Below are 15,621 nucleotides of genomic sequence, written 5' to 3' on the forward strand. Positions count from 1 at the left end.
TTCATAATGTGTTTTTCCTCCATGTTTTGGGTTGGCCACTTTAGGGAATTAGGGAACATCTTGTATATGAGAAAACTCAGAGGGTACAAAACAGAAAACCAGAATTGATGTCCTTGAGTTAAGCAGTAAAAGATAGCTCACAGCCTTGTGGAAAGAGCATGGGCCTGGGAAACAGAAGACTTGGGTTCTAGTCCTGACTCTGCCACTTGGCTGCTGCTTGACCTTGGGCAAGTCACTTAACTTCCCCGGGCCCCAGTTCCTTCATCAACAAGGTGGGGATTCAATACCTATTTCTCCCCCCGGCCGCCCCCAGTTCCAGCATTAGACTACTGTGGGACTATCTCTGATCTGATATCCTCGTATCTTCAGTACAGGGCTTGGCCCAGAGTAAGCATTTAACAAATAGGACACTTCTTATCATCACTCTCCCTGATCCAGTAGCCTCTGACACCAGGGCAATGGGGCCTCTGCTTGTGCTTTTGTTTCCCCGCCGGGACCGTGCATTTTCTCCCCTCCGCACATCTCCTTCCTCTGTTGCCGCTGCTTGAATGGCAGGATCCCCGGAGAGCCCAGGATTTTGGAATAGCAGCATGAGTTGTGGGAGACTGGTCTGGGCAGCCGGAAAGGCAGAACAGGCCCCTACCATCGTGAGATGCCCCTTGTTCTTCCACCTGCTCTCTGCAGCTGTAAAGAATTATGTAGATCTGCTTCCCCCATGAGACTGGTGGCGAGGATGAGATCCCTGGCTATGCCACTTGCCTCCAACGTGATACTGGGCAAATTAATAATGATATCCGTGATGTTTGTTAAGCGCTCACTAAGTGTCAAGCACAGGGTTAAGCCCTGGGCAAGATACAAGATACTGGGTTGGACACAGTCCCTGTCTGACCTAGGGCTCACAATCTTAATCCCCGTTTTACAGATGAGGTAACTGAGGCACAGAGAAGTGAAGTAACTTGCCCAAGGTCACACAGCAGACAAAAGGCAGAGCAGGTATTAGAACCCTATTTATTTTGTTAATGAGATGTACATCACACTGATTCTATTTATTTGCTATTGTTTTAATGAGATGTTCTTCTCCTCGACTCTATTTATTGCTATTGTTCTCGTCTGTCCGTCTCCCCCGATTAGACCGTGAGCCCGTCAAATGGCAGGGACTGTCTCTATCTGTTACCCATTTGTCCATTCCAAGCGCTTAGTACAGTGCTCTGCACATAGTAAGCGCTCAATAAATACTATTGAAGGAATGAATGAATGAATAAACCCAGGTCCTTCTGACTACCAGGACCGTGCTCTTTCCCCTGGGCCAAACTGCTCTGCTACCACTACCACCTCAGTTTGCTCATCTATTAAATGGGGATAAAATACCTATTCTCCCTTTCTCAGGATCTGAGCTGCATGCGGGACAGGGATGGTGTCTGATCTTATCATCTCGTATCTACTCCAGTGCTCAGAACAGTACCTGGCGCAATGCAAGTGCTTAATAGAGAAGCAACAAGGTGTAGTGGATAAACCACGGCCCTGTCAGTCATGGGTTCTTATCCCGGCTCGGCCACTTGACCTTGGGCAAGTCATTTCACTTCTCTGTGCCTCAGTTACCTCCCCTGTAAAACGGGGATTGAGACGGTGAGCCCTCCCTCGGACAGGGACTGTGTCCAACCCGATTTGCTTGTAACTACCCCAGCGCTCAGAACAGTGCCGGACACACAGTAAGTTCTTAACAGATACCATCGTCATTATTACTAATTCCTATTATTATTACTGTTGTTGTTGTTGCTACTGAAAGCTCCATGTGGCCAGCAAGCAAGTGCTTTGCTTCTTTTGGACTTTTCCAAGGACTAAGTGCAATGTTTTGCATTGGGAAAGCGCTCAATAAACATTGCTGATAGACTGTTTTGACTGACTGGATGAACGGCCCTTTGAAGCCAGCTCCCCACCCTTCCTACTTGTTTTGTGTTCACCCTTTACCTATATCATTTGGGACATCAGGACAACAAAATTACTGCCTAAATCTGGTCCGGGCAGCCCCGATACAACACGGACAAAGATCATAGAGAAGCAACGTGGCTTAGTGGAAAAAGCACTGGCTTGGGAGTCAGAGGTCATAGGTTCTAATCCCCGCTCTGCCGATTGTCAGCTGTATGACCTTGGGCAAGTCACTTAACTTCTCTGGGCCTCAGTTACCTCATCTGTAAAATGGGGATGAAGACTGTGAGCCAGCGTGGCTCAGTGGAAAGAGCACGGGCTTTAGAGTCAGAGGTCATGGGTTCGAATCCCGGCTCGGCCGCTTGACAGCTGTGTGACTTTGGGCAAGTCACTTAACTTCTCGGTGCCTCAGTTACCTCATCTGTAAATGAGGATTAAGACTGTGAGCCCCACGTGGGACAACCTGATTCCCCTGTGTCTACCCCAGCGCTTAGAACAGTGCTCGGCACATAGTAAGCGCTTAACAAATACCAACATTATTATTATTATTACATGAAACGACCTGATTACCTTCTGATCGCTTAGAATAGGGCTTGGCACATTGTAAGCACTTAACAGTCGTTTAGGCTGTGTGCCCTTTATTGGGCAGGGATTGTCTCTATCTCTTGCCAATTGTACATTCCAAGTGCTTAGTACGGTGCTCTGCACATAGGCGCTCAATAAATACTATTGAATGAATGAATGAACAAATACCAACATTATTATTATTATTATTATCACCTCAAAGCAGGCAGGTTTTGGAAACTTCTCCAAGCTGTTTCTCCAATCATTTTCTAGGTAATTTTAAATTGATGAGGGAAATCAGAAAGAACATCTCATCGATCATTTGTTGTAAGGAGAACTTAAAATTATTTTTTAAGGATATATTTATGGAAAATTAAATCCAAGCTTTCCAATTTCATTACACTCATTTGATCAAACTGAGGAAGAAACATTTTTCCAATGGTCCTTTGAGTGTTTCCTTTATGGAAACGGGAAGTCTCCTGTCTCCGAGAATAAATAAACCTGAACCTAGAAGGGTCAACTCTGGTTCAAGACTTGGAAGATATAAAATTTAAGTGGGTCCTGGAATTGGTTATACATCTGTTACCATCTTTTATGCAATTTGAGCAATTGCAGACAGCTGTATGAATGGAAGAATTCAAGGAAAATTGTGTTCAGACAAACCAGGGTTCCAAACACCTTGATAGCAAAAATATCTTTTGGATTGTTCACTGATGAAATAGTAAAATCTCAGAGATACCAGTGGGCCAACCTGCAGTCCGAGTCGCCAGTAGTCAATAGAGTCAATAAGCACTCAAAAAATACTTATTTTTATTTTTTGGTATTTGTTCAGTGCTTACTATGTGCCAGGCACCATACCAAGTGCTGGGGTGGAGACAAACTAGTCAAGTTGGACACAGTCCTTGTCCCACATGGGGCTCTCAGTCTTAATCCCACTTTACAGACTAAGTATTTGAGGTACAGAGAACTTGGCTCAGTGGAAAGAGCCTGGGCTTGGGAGTTATAGGTCATGGGTTCGAATCCCGGCTCTGTGGCTTGCTAGCTGTGTGACTTTGGGCAAGTCACTTCACTTCTCTTTGCCTCAGATACCTCATCTGTAAAATGGGGATTAAAACTGGGAGCCCCTCGTGGGACAATCTGATCACCCTGTATCCCCCCAGCGCTTAGAACAGTGCTTTGCACATAGTAAGCGCTTACCAAATACCACCATTATTATTATTAAGTGACTTGCCCAAGTTCACACAGAAGACAAGTGACAGAGCCTGGATTAGAACGCATGCCCTTGCGTGGCTTAGTGGAAAGAGCATGGGCTTGGGAGGCAGAGGTCATGGGTTCCAATTCCAACTCTGCCACTTGCCAGCTGTGTGATTTAGGGCAAGTCACTTAACTTCTCTGTACCTCAGTTACCTCATCCGTAAAATAGGGATTCAGACTGTGAGATCTAGATGGGACAACTTAATAAACTTGTATCTACCCCAGTGCTTAGCATAGTGCTTGGCACACAGTAAGCGCTTAACCAATACCATCGTCATTATTATTATTGTGACTCCCGAGCCCGTGCTCTACCCACTAGGCCACAATGCTTCTCTAAGTGATTGACTGATCGCCTCTAGACTGTAAGCTTGTTGGGTGCAGGGAATGTGCTTACCAACTCCCAAGTGCTTAGTACAGTGCTCTGCACACAGTAAGTGCTCAATAAATAGCATTGATAATGACTGAGAGTCAGATCCGGGTTGCATGGGGGTGCCGATACCCGTGTGGGCTCCGCTTTCTTCACCTCAGCCCATTCGCCAGAGGATGAAGGAAGTCGCCTGCAGCCTCCAGAAATGTTAGATCGTCAAGGAACCTCTGCCATCCATCATGTGGGGGTTTGCCGGGCGGCCCCAGGAGGACTCAGCAGCCACTGGTTGTTTCTCATGTCGGCTGTACTGCTAATCGTTTCTATGTCTGCCTCCCTCCCCATCAGACCGTGAACTCCTTGGGGGAGTTAACTGTGTCTAATTTCCTTGAATATCCCCAAGTGCCTAGTATGACATACTGTGCGATTTAGGCAGTCAATAAACGAGAAGGGCGGGGACAAGGTCAACTAATATGTCCTGGGGGAAGTTCCTAGCGTGACTTTAGAGATAAAACGCTAAGCCCCCAAACTCCTCTGTATTGTAGGACTCTGGAGCAATACTCCTTGGAAAAGTTTGTTCCAAGCCGCATGACTATATAGCATGTCCAGACTGTGCTGCGTATCTCTTAACTCAAAATGAAAGTCAGCTCGTTGTGACTAAGAAGCCAATAACAGATTCTACATTTATGCTAAAATGTATACATATGAAATATATATCATATGTAATATAATATATTATTAGGAATATATGATATATATTTATATGCAACCTCTACATATGCTATGTATTTATAGCAGAGGGGGAGTATACAAAAGCGTGCCTTATCCCTTGGGTTTGAAAATGATGGCCTCATTTTTATCAATTTGGTTAGGTCTGGCTGATAAAACCAGTTGAAAATTCCTTCCACAGGGCAGGCATGTTCAAGGATCTTTGCTGCACTGTAGCAGTTTTTAGGCATCATGTTGGGTTCCGTTCACTGTCGCTCCTTCTGGGGTCTCACACGGAGCCTGAGCTCTACATTTCTGACTGAAGCATGCCAAGCTAACTCGTCTTTTTGATCGTCTCCCAACTGACCAAAGTTATGCCCCTTTCATTTGAGATTTTACGTTACATGTTTAGTCATCCATCTTTTCTACGATCATTCTACTTGATTTGTAAATATTTTAGTGTCTGTTTCTCCTGTTAGAAAGTCCCTCCCCGCCCTACAGAACTTAGGTATATTTTTTATAATTCTATTTATGTTGATGCCTGTTTACTTGTTTTGAAGTCTGCCTTCCCCCTTCTAGACTGTAAGCCTGGTGTGGGCAGGGATTGTCTCTCTTTATTGCTGAATTGTACTTTCCCAGAGGTTAGTATAGTGCTCTGCACACAGAAAGCGCTCAGTAAAAATGACTGAATGAAGAAGTTCCTTACGGGCAGGACTCTCCCAATTGCTGAATTCAGTGCACTGCACCCAGGGGTTGCTCAAGAAATAGCATTACTGTAATAGCACTTAGAACAATGCTTGGCACAACTAAGATTACCCCATTTCAGCTGGCCAAAAAGTAATTGTTAATACATCCTGCTGTCGTTCATTCTACTCACACATCCTGCCTAAGGATAACTGAATGGACAGCTGTTTTCCATATGATATGGGAATCATGCCATTCGGTTATGACCGTTCAATTTGGACGGGAATGTGTGTTTCACATAGTTCTGTAGTGTTATACACAGAAGCCAAGAAAATAGTCACCTCTCTATTCACTCTGGGAAAATAAGCTTCATAGAATGTTATTCCATCCTCTTTCCCCTAGGAAGGGCTGCACTCGAACTATCCCAGGGAGAGAACTGTCAAGTCTTTTCTAAAGAAAAACAGACTCCACTGACTCCTCTGTAATGGATTGCTGCATTTCGCCACCCTTCTGGGATTTCTGTATTTTGCCACCCTCCTGGGATTTCTGCATTTCGCCACCAATCAGAATGTCTTCTTCCTACTCCAATTTAAGCTCGGTCCATCTTGCTTGTCCTCAGTGGAAGTCCAAAAAAGGGCTCACTATACTGTGACTGTGGGCAAGTCACTTAACTTCTCTGTGCCTCAGTTCCCTCATCTGTAAAATGGGGATTAAGACTGTGAGCCCCACGTGGGACAACCTGATTCCCCTGTGTTTATCCCAGCGCTTAGAACAGTGCTCTGCACATAGTAAGCGCTTAACAAATACCAACATTATTATTATTATTACTTCATCACTAGCAAGCTGTCATTAGGTTTTCCCTTCCACACTCTCTTTCTTTGGATGGATTATCCCAGTTTCCTTAGCCCTTCCTTGTCTATTTCCTTTCATCAGTGGTATTTATTAAGTGCTTACTATGTGCAGATAACTGTATGAAGCACTTGGGCGAATACAACAGTTAGCGGACACATTCCCTGCCTACAGTGAGCTCACAGTCTAGAGAGGAAGGAACACAGACATTAATGCATATCAGTAATCTGTAATATATAATTTAAAGATAGGTACATAAATTCTATGCTTTTGCCTGCTGCCCATAGCATTCTTGATTTTGTAGAACCCAAAACTGAACCCAGTACTATTAAAGCCTTCTAGTAAAGGCTAATGATGCTGGGATATAAAAGAATTCTTCCATAGGTAAGCAGTGTGGCCTAGTGGAAAAAGCATAAGGCTGTGAATCAGAGGACCTGGGTTCTAATGCCACGTACCTGCTACGTAAACTTGGACGAGTCACTTAACTTCTCTATGCTTCAGTTCCCTCACTTGCAAAATGAGGACTTGAATCCCTGTTTCCCCTCCTACTTAGACAGCGAGTCCCATGTGGGACCTGATTATCTTGTATCTACCTCAGCACTTAGTACTTGGCACATAGTAAGTGCTTTAACAAATACTATTATTATTATTATTATTATTATCTTCCAGGATGCTCCCTGCGAAGAAGGGAGCTGATATACAATTTGTGAGGGAGCGCTGGTTAAACTCTTAGTGATTGTTTACAAGTTCGGCATGCAGGGATCATTCTCTCCTTTGGATAAAATTGGAGGTAGATCATTTCCAACTCATAAAAGAACAAAAATTTAGTCGACAGCTGCCTGTGAGTTATAAAGAAGGGGCTTGTGTAACAATGCATTTGAAGAGCCTTATTTCCTCTCTAAAATGTGAATATTTTACAGTCAATATGCTGTTTCAACCAATTCTGCTAATTAACCACAGTGTTAGAACAGTACCAATAAGTATAAATTGAACATGCCACACTAGAATAAGATGCATGTAAAATCTTACAATAATTAAGAACAAATACAGACCCATAATTACAGTTTATGATGCAAGTCATCCAAGCGGATAATAATCCAGTCCTGGAAATCACCCTCTTTCATAAAGGTAGCCCACTAGATTGTGATTTTGAGAAATTAATTTATTGGAACAGCAGTCTTTCACATCTCTACATTAAGGGCTACTTTCCAGAATTATGGGTTCTACTTTAACATGTAAGCACGGTCCTGTTGTCAAATAAGAAAGCACTCCTGAAGAGAACGGACAAAATTTCAGTGTCTTCAGAATGGCAGATTTCAAAGTTGATTCATTAAGAGCTCAAGTTCTTTGCTGAAACTTAAAAACTGCCCATCCGGTTTATTACAGGTAGGTATGACGAGCGTCTCTCTGAGTGGCTGGATTTGAGAGGCATTTCAATATGTATAAATATATAAAAGGCACTTAAGATGCTGCTGGGATTAGAGTGGCCATCTGGGATTTCCTCTTTGGGAGTGGGAAATCCCAACAATGAGTTAGACAACTGTAGATTTTGCTTCCTAGGGCATATATGAATGTTTTCTTTATTGCATGGTTTAAAATGGGAAAAGACATTAAAGGAGCCAGTAGGAAATTGCTCTATGCCCACGCTTGAATGTCTCACTCAGATCTTTCACCTGGTTCAGTATATCTTAAAGAACGAGGCCTCCTATAAGCTTAGGTTCCATGCCATAAACATTTCTTTGATTTTACAGTAAAATCTGAGGGTTTTTTTAAAGATTGCAACAAGGATGAACACTTCTGTGTCTATCCATAATCGATCAATGATATTTATTGAGCATTCAGTGTGTGCAGAGCACTGTACTAATCACTTGGGAGAGCACAATGCAATAGAGTTGTATTGAGACGCAGCCTGGCCTAGTGCATAGAGCATGGGCATGGGAGTCAGAAGGACCGGGGTTCTATTCTAGACTCAGCCACTTGTCTGCTGTGTGACCTTGGGCAAGTCACTTTACTTCTCTGTGTCTTAGTTACCTCATCTGTAAAATGGGGACTAAAACTGTGAACTCCACATGGGACATGGACCTTGTCTAACCTAATTAGCTTGTATCTATCCTTCTATCCCAGTGCTTAGTACAGTGCCTGGCACTTGGTAAGAAGCACTTAACGAATAGCAAAAAAACAAAAAAACCAGAGTTGGTAGACGTGTCCCCTGCCCCCTACAAGCATAAACTGGTCAAGAAATAGCAATTTAAGCAGTTTCATTTTCATAGATATCACAATTCTCCTCAAAACAAACATCAAAGAACCACTTTATATAATAAGATGCCATTGTCTCTGTTCCAGGCTTGAGAAAACAAAAAGGACACTTTGTCAACCAAAATTCTGATTTTGAATCATCCTAGAAGTATGCTACTCATCCTTTACTGACCACTACAGATTTAAGCTTCCAAAAGTCATTTTATATACCATGCCAATTAATTTTGCTACCTCAGAGTGAAGGCAGATATACCTATTCAATAAAATTACCTTCAGCATTCTGTTGTAGCTTCTTGGAGATACTGACACTCATCCTCCACCGCTGAACTTCAACTTGTGGTAGGTGACAATAGTCGAGATGAGTCGAACACTGTAGGTCTTCAAATTATTTCCTTCTGTGATTTCCAAAGTCACCATTCTTCAATATCCAAGTGAACCATATTAAGAACAATAAAGGAAACAATAACATTTTCGTTAAATTTTCAAAGAAGCCAAATTATAAGTAGGCAAATACACTCAGCTAAACCCTTCAGTTAACCTATAATCTGTGGCATTCATCACTTAAATTCTCTATTTCCCTCTGCTTCTAGCTTTCCCATTTTTTAGCTGATATACAAAACATTTACTGGGTTCAGTGAATTAGTGAGATTTCATCCCACTCAAAAGAGGTTCTAAACTCCTACTTCATTAGATCACTTACAAAATAGTTACCTACCCTGGGCGACACCAGGATCACGTAGGTGGTTTTCCGAGAGTGAGGCAAATCCATTGCATTCCGGATGTGCTAACCCCTGTGATTTCCCCAAATGTGGGAAATGACTGCAAAATCTGTGGTCGTGGGGGACTGCGTTGGTGCTTTCTAGAGAAGTAGTGTGGCCTAAGGATAGAACTTGGGCTTGGGAGGCAGAAGGACCTGGATTCTAATCCCCCTGTGCCACTTGTCTGTTGTGTGACCTTGGACAAGTCACTTCACTTCTCTGGGCCTCAGTTACCTGATCAGTAAAATGGGGATGAAGACCACGAGCCCCATACGAGACAGGGACTGTGACCAACCTGATTACCTTTTATCTCCTTTCTCGTTTCTAAGTCTACCTTGACTACTTTCAAGAATCAAGTCTGAGAAGATTAAGACCCTGCAAACTCATGCCTGAGCATCGCAAACTGAAAAAGCCTTTTGCAATGCTGCTTCCAAATCCTCTCCCAGCTTTGAGGATGGAACAGCTGACATTTGTTTGCAGGTATCTGCTGAGAAGCTCATATAAACAGGACCTAAAGTCAGGCAGTGAGGCCTAAAGATAATCCGGTCTCTGCTTCTATAATTGTGGCAGGTTTTGGGGGAAACTGGAGTTTTGAGGAACTTTTTATATACTTCTAGGAGTCACTTGTTGTCTCAGTTTATGGAGAAGAGGAAGGAGAAAAGAAGGGACAGAAGTGTTGACATGCAGGGGCACTGACCCATTTTTGCACACTAAAAGATTTTTATTTTCTGATCAGAATAATATTTTTTGAGTCAGGAAAACACTACAGATAGCTATTTCGTAGCGCTGGGCCTATCAAGGTTCTGGAAATCAATCAGCTCAGCAGCATTGAAATGCATAAATACCACTGACAGTCTGACTGATTGATCGAATAATGTTCAGGGTGTCTGGACTTTGCTGACTAAGCCCTCATTTCTCCTATGCCCTCTCCCTTCTGTGTCACCTATGCGCTTGGATCTGTACCCTTTAAGTACTGGATATTCACCCCACCCTCAGTCCCACAGCACTCATGTACGTATCCATAATTTATTTACTGTCTTCCCCTCCTACACTGTAAGATCCTTGTGGGCGGGTGTGAGCAGTACAACTCTGCTGGATTGTACTCTGCCAAATGCTTAGTTCAACACTTTGGATACAGTAAGTGCTCAATAAACACTATTGATTGACTGACTGATTCCTAATACTGTCTGTTGGCAGAACTGTTGGGAGACATGGCCAGTCAGGAAGATTAATGATAACTGTGATATTTTTTTCAGTGCTTACTATGTGCCAAACATTGTGCAAAATGCTGGGGTAGATACAATATAATCAGGTCAAACACAGTCCCTCTTCCACATGGGACTCAGAGTATAAGGGGGAGGGAGAACTGGTATTCAATTACCATTTTATAGATGAAGAAACCGAGGGACAGAAAAGTTAAATGACCTGTCCGAGGGGACACAGCAGGAAGTGGTGGAGCTGGGATGAGAACCCAGGTCTCCTGACTGCCAACTCCATATTCTCTCTGCTAGACCACTTTCACTTTTTGCTCCTTCAGAAGGAAAGGTTTCCCTCCTTGAAAAGAGAGAAAACAGGGAGAGCAAGAGCTAATATGAAAACAGTTATAGGCATGAAAAGTGGCTAACACATGGATATCCGACAGTTACCTGCTTTCAAAGATTAAAGAGACATCAGCCCTTCTGCCATGGTACCGGACACATCAGCGAAACAAAGAATAATCTTTAAATGCGCACGACACGGAATGGAGTGTAAGCCATTCAGAGATGTTTTTAGCTAGACTCACTTGTGCAGAATTTCCCTGCATGAAGTACCATCTTTGAAAATAAAATGCTCACCTCCTGCCTCACTTCACTTCACTTCTCCCTCTCCTACTCACACAGTCTCTCTTTCTCACTCTCTCATATGAACATATCTCCCCCTGGCTAACGAGAGTGGCTATCTATTTAAAATATGAAGCAAATTTTGACCTAAGCCCTATTCCCGATAGTCACTTAAATACACAGGAGAGTTGTGATTCCGGTGGAAAATCTGAGGACAAACTTTTACCTACCAAACAATAGGACGCCCGGATTAGGTACAATTTAAATGTATAAATGTTAGTTTGTATTTGTAAGATAAACCGAACGGTCTGGATTTCATATGCTTTTAATAAATTCTACATTTTTATGTGCTTGGCCATCTGCATATGCACCAGACAAATTTAAATCCAGTATGTGTGTATATCAAATATTCATGGAACCCAAACAAAGACATATTCATTAGAAAGAAGCAAAGATACTGTTGCAGTATGCATCACTGCTGGGTTTGAAGGTGATATTCAAACAAGTTCAACATTACATCACATGCTATTTACAGTGTCTTTGCCCACATATACCTCTGCAGTTGACTGAATGATTAAAAATGCTGCCACTCACTTATCTGTGTGAAACTCCCCAAAGCACAGGGGACATTTTGAGTTCAAGATAATTCTTATTCATGAGTTCCCTCAGTCTCTTTCTTCTGTTCCTGCTTCAGATCTAGTTATGGGTGACAGGTTCAGAGGTTCAATCCTGATAAGCAATCAGAAGTTTGGATATTTATCCAAATCTCCTGCGTCTGCATAAAACAATTTTGACTCAAAAATCTTTGGAGAAGTGATTTTTCTTGGAAGCTTGCCAGGAATGCGGGCTTTTTGACAGGTTGGCAATGCTAGAAACAAAGTATTCTTGTGGCATTTCATCACTCGGGCTTCAGGTCCTGGCAGTAATGTGGCAGAGTAGTGGGTGGTGCAAAATGTGAAGGAAAAACGTCACTGAATAAAAGTTAATGAGTTTCTGGTGTGCGAGTAAAAAGACAGTGGGAGTTGGAGATGAAGAATCCAGTGCATTTCGAGGTTCCCCCTTGGAGCCTTGCTTGGGTGACATCGTTTTGAGGTAGTGACAATAATAATAATGATTGCGGTATTTGTTAAACATTTACTAAGTGCCAACAGTATTTATTTATATTAAATTTATATTCAAATCTATATATTTACTTACATAACTCTATGATAAATTTAATTATACAGCTGATTATATTCAATTTATATGTAATTTATTTTATATCAAATACAATTGATTTATGTTAATGCCTGTCTCCCCCTTGTGTGAACTGGGAACATGTCTACCATCTGTTATATCGTATGTTCCCAAGCATCTAGCACAGTGTTCTGCACACACTAAGCATTCAATAAATACGACTGATTGCCAAGAGCTTATGTTAAATGCTGGAGCAGAGGTGATATAATCAGATTGGACAAAGTCCCTGTCCCACATGGCCTTCATAGTTTAAAAGGGGAGGAAGAACAGTATTTAATTTAAATGCTTTAGGTATATTTGAGTAGAACAATTTAGTAAAAACAAAATCTGCTATTTTTAACTAGCCAAACTTAATTTTGAGTAGTTTGTTCAAAATCAAACTTTTATCAGGAGAAATAGGAGAAAGTCCCTGTTGGCATAGTTAAGCCTTTACCTGGAATTACAGTCTGACATTCATCTCCTCTCTGGATTCGCTAATTGGTTGCAAGGAGTTGTCAAACCAGAGAGTTATGCAGATCAGTGCAGATAAGAACATATATAGGCATATTTTGCTACCTAGCCCCAATCCACAATGATGGTATATTTGGGGTAGGGGGGACACACATGCATACGCGCAAAAACATACTCTCAAACAATCTTTCCCCTGAGATAATTTGTCTCTTGATCCTTCCCCCACTAAGCTGGGTCCCATCTGAAATGCTGGCTGAGACGGCTACAGATGTTAGCTACGTGAGAGTATGATGGTTGGGTCAACTCCAGAGAGTTCTTCCAAGGTACGATTCTGTGGTTCCTGAGGGACCGAGCCAAGCGCCGACTTCCAGCTGGGGATTAATACCGCTCCGAAAACAGGCCTGCCTTGGCCAGCGTAAAGCGAGACTATGCAGAGAGGTTCCAAGGGGCTGACTGGGACGTTCTTCCAACGTCCAGGGTAAAGGTGCTGCTTGACCCGGCCTACATACTTCCTTCCTCTAACGCCAACCTACTCCCTGTACCTCTATCTCGTCTATCTTCCAGTGGCCCCGTTGCCCACATCCCGCCTCTGGCCTGGACCTCCCTCCCTCTTCATATCCAACTGACCACTACTCTCCCTACCTTCAAAACCTTATTAAGGCCTTCAAGAGGCCTTTCCTGACTAAGCCCTGATTTCCCCTACTCTCTTTTCCTTCTGTCACCTTCACGCTTGGATCTGTACCCTTTATTCACCCCACCCTCAGCCCCACAAGACTTGTGTACATATCTGTAATTTATTTTTATTAAGGCCTGACTCCCCTTCTAGACTGTAGGTTCCTTGTGGGCAGGGAATGTGTCTACCAACTCTGCTATATTGTACTCTCCTGAGCTCCTAGTACAGTGCTCTAACCACAGTAAGCATTTTATAATTCCGTGGATTGATTGGGCACATCAGATTGCAATATTGCTTTTCCTTCCCTGTCTACAACTGGATTCGCCAGTCCTGTGGACATGCTTGCCACAGTAGGGCCTTATTCCAAATGACTTGGTCCACTTTCTTTTCTTTCTTTTAAGTGGCATTTGTTTAGCACTTACTATCTTTCGGGTACCATATTAAGCACTGGGGTAGACACAGGCTAATCAGGTTGGACATAGTCTATGTCCCACAAGGAGCTCACGGTCTTAATCCCCATTTTACAGAAGGGGTAACTGTGGCCCAGACAAGTTAAGTGATTTGCCCAAGATCACACAAGTGGCAGAGCCAGAATTAGAACCCAGGCCCCTCTGACTCCCAGATCCATATTCCATCCACTTCCTGTTGATCTGTGTTTTTACCATGGGGTGACCATTCATCGTCAATTATATTTACTGAGCGCTTACTGTGTGCAGAGCACTGTACTATGAGCTAGGGAGAGTTGGATACAACAGAGTTGGTAGACACGTTGCCTGTCCACAGTGAGCTTACAGTCTAGAGGACAAGTTTTAAATAATTCATCCGGCTTTTTTCCAGACATCCTGGTTCTCAGCCGGCCTGCCCCTGTCCTGGGTGGGCCCCTTTATGTCTGGTGTTTGTATTTAAATTCCCATCCTCTCTCGACCTCGTCTCTTCCTGTCAAACCTGACAGCTCGGAAGCAGCGTCAGATTCTCAGGAATCTGGGGAAGGAATGGTAGCTCTGGAGCCAGGAGAAAGGGGGAAGGGGGAAGGAGGAAGCTTAGGTGCTCTCTCAGCCCCACGACACACTCTAGGGACTACAGAATTCAGTCAAGACCCATTTTGTGTGTCCTCTTCACCTCATGAAATTACACCATGTAAACCACGCGATGCACATAACCTACATTAGATGTGCATAGTATTTTCCAGTTGCCTAAATGGCCACTCCAACACCAACACTAGCCCCTCAGGGATCCCTAGCCTCAAAGACTCCCCTGGGGGTGAGGGACTACCTTTAGAAGGATACTATGAAGGCTGCATCCAGTGGCTGGCCACATGGCCCGGATCGTAATCACATTCTGGCCGCTGCAACCGGATCTCATTTTGCTGCGAGGAGCAATTCCAGGTGCACATTTTACTTTCTGAAGTCTGTGGTTTGAATTTTATCCCCCTTGGAGGCTGCCTCTTCCCCTATTCATCATCACCACAGCTGGGAAGATCAGATTTTCAACGAGTTGATTTTCTTTTTGCATTTCAGCTGGTCCCCCAGTGACTCAGTTTCCTGAATACAGCCGGCCAGCTCCAGGGTTGCCTGTTTTTAAGACTTTCGTCCTGGAGTGCAGGTCTCTGCTGGAGTGAGGGGAGTCCAAATAGCTCAGCCTGTTCATTTTGGGATCTTTGAATTGGACCCTTTAGAAATGGAAGAACTTCCTCAGTTGTCAGTTCAGTGGTGCCTGCTCTGTTGGTCATATCCATTTGGACTTTCTGACCTTGTTTTGAGCTCCGTGGGAAGTTTAGTTCTTTTAAATGTGGTGGAGAGAACACCATTTTCTGAAGGAGTTGGGAGTTCATCTTTCCTCTGCACCTGTTTCAATCCCAAGGGTCCTACAGCTCTTTTATCACAATAGCACTTTCTTCAAAAAACTGTGGTATTTTTTAAGTGCTTTCTAGGTAACCAAGTACTGTATAGACACAAGATTGGCCACAGTCTCTGCCCCACACAGATCTCACAGTCTAAGCAGGAGGGAGACCATGTATTTAATCTCCATTTTTATAGATGAGGAAACTGAGGCACAAAGAAGTTAAGCAACTTGCCCAAG

At 43.2% G+C, this 15,621-nt stretch overlaps 1 non-coding gene across 1 annotated transcript; it reads left to right on the forward strand.

The window, feature by feature from the left end:
• Window positions 1-9,308: 9,308 nt before the first annotated feature.
• LOC114813375 lies at window positions 9,309-9,470 on the forward strand. The gene has a single exon (XR_003761097.1). It is a non-coding gene; the product is annotated as a U1 spliceosomal RNA (small nuclear RNA).
• The last annotated feature ends 6,151 nt before the right edge of the window (window positions 9,471-15,621 follow it).

The sequence above is a fragment of the Ornithorhynchus anatinus genome, chromosome 7 (assembly GCF_004115215.2).
Source record: "Ornithorhynchus anatinus isolate Pmale09 chromosome 7, mOrnAna1.pri.v4, whole genome shotgun sequence".
NCBI lineage: Eukaryota > Metazoa > Chordata > Mammalia > Monotremata > Ornithorhynchidae > Ornithorhynchus > Ornithorhynchus anatinus.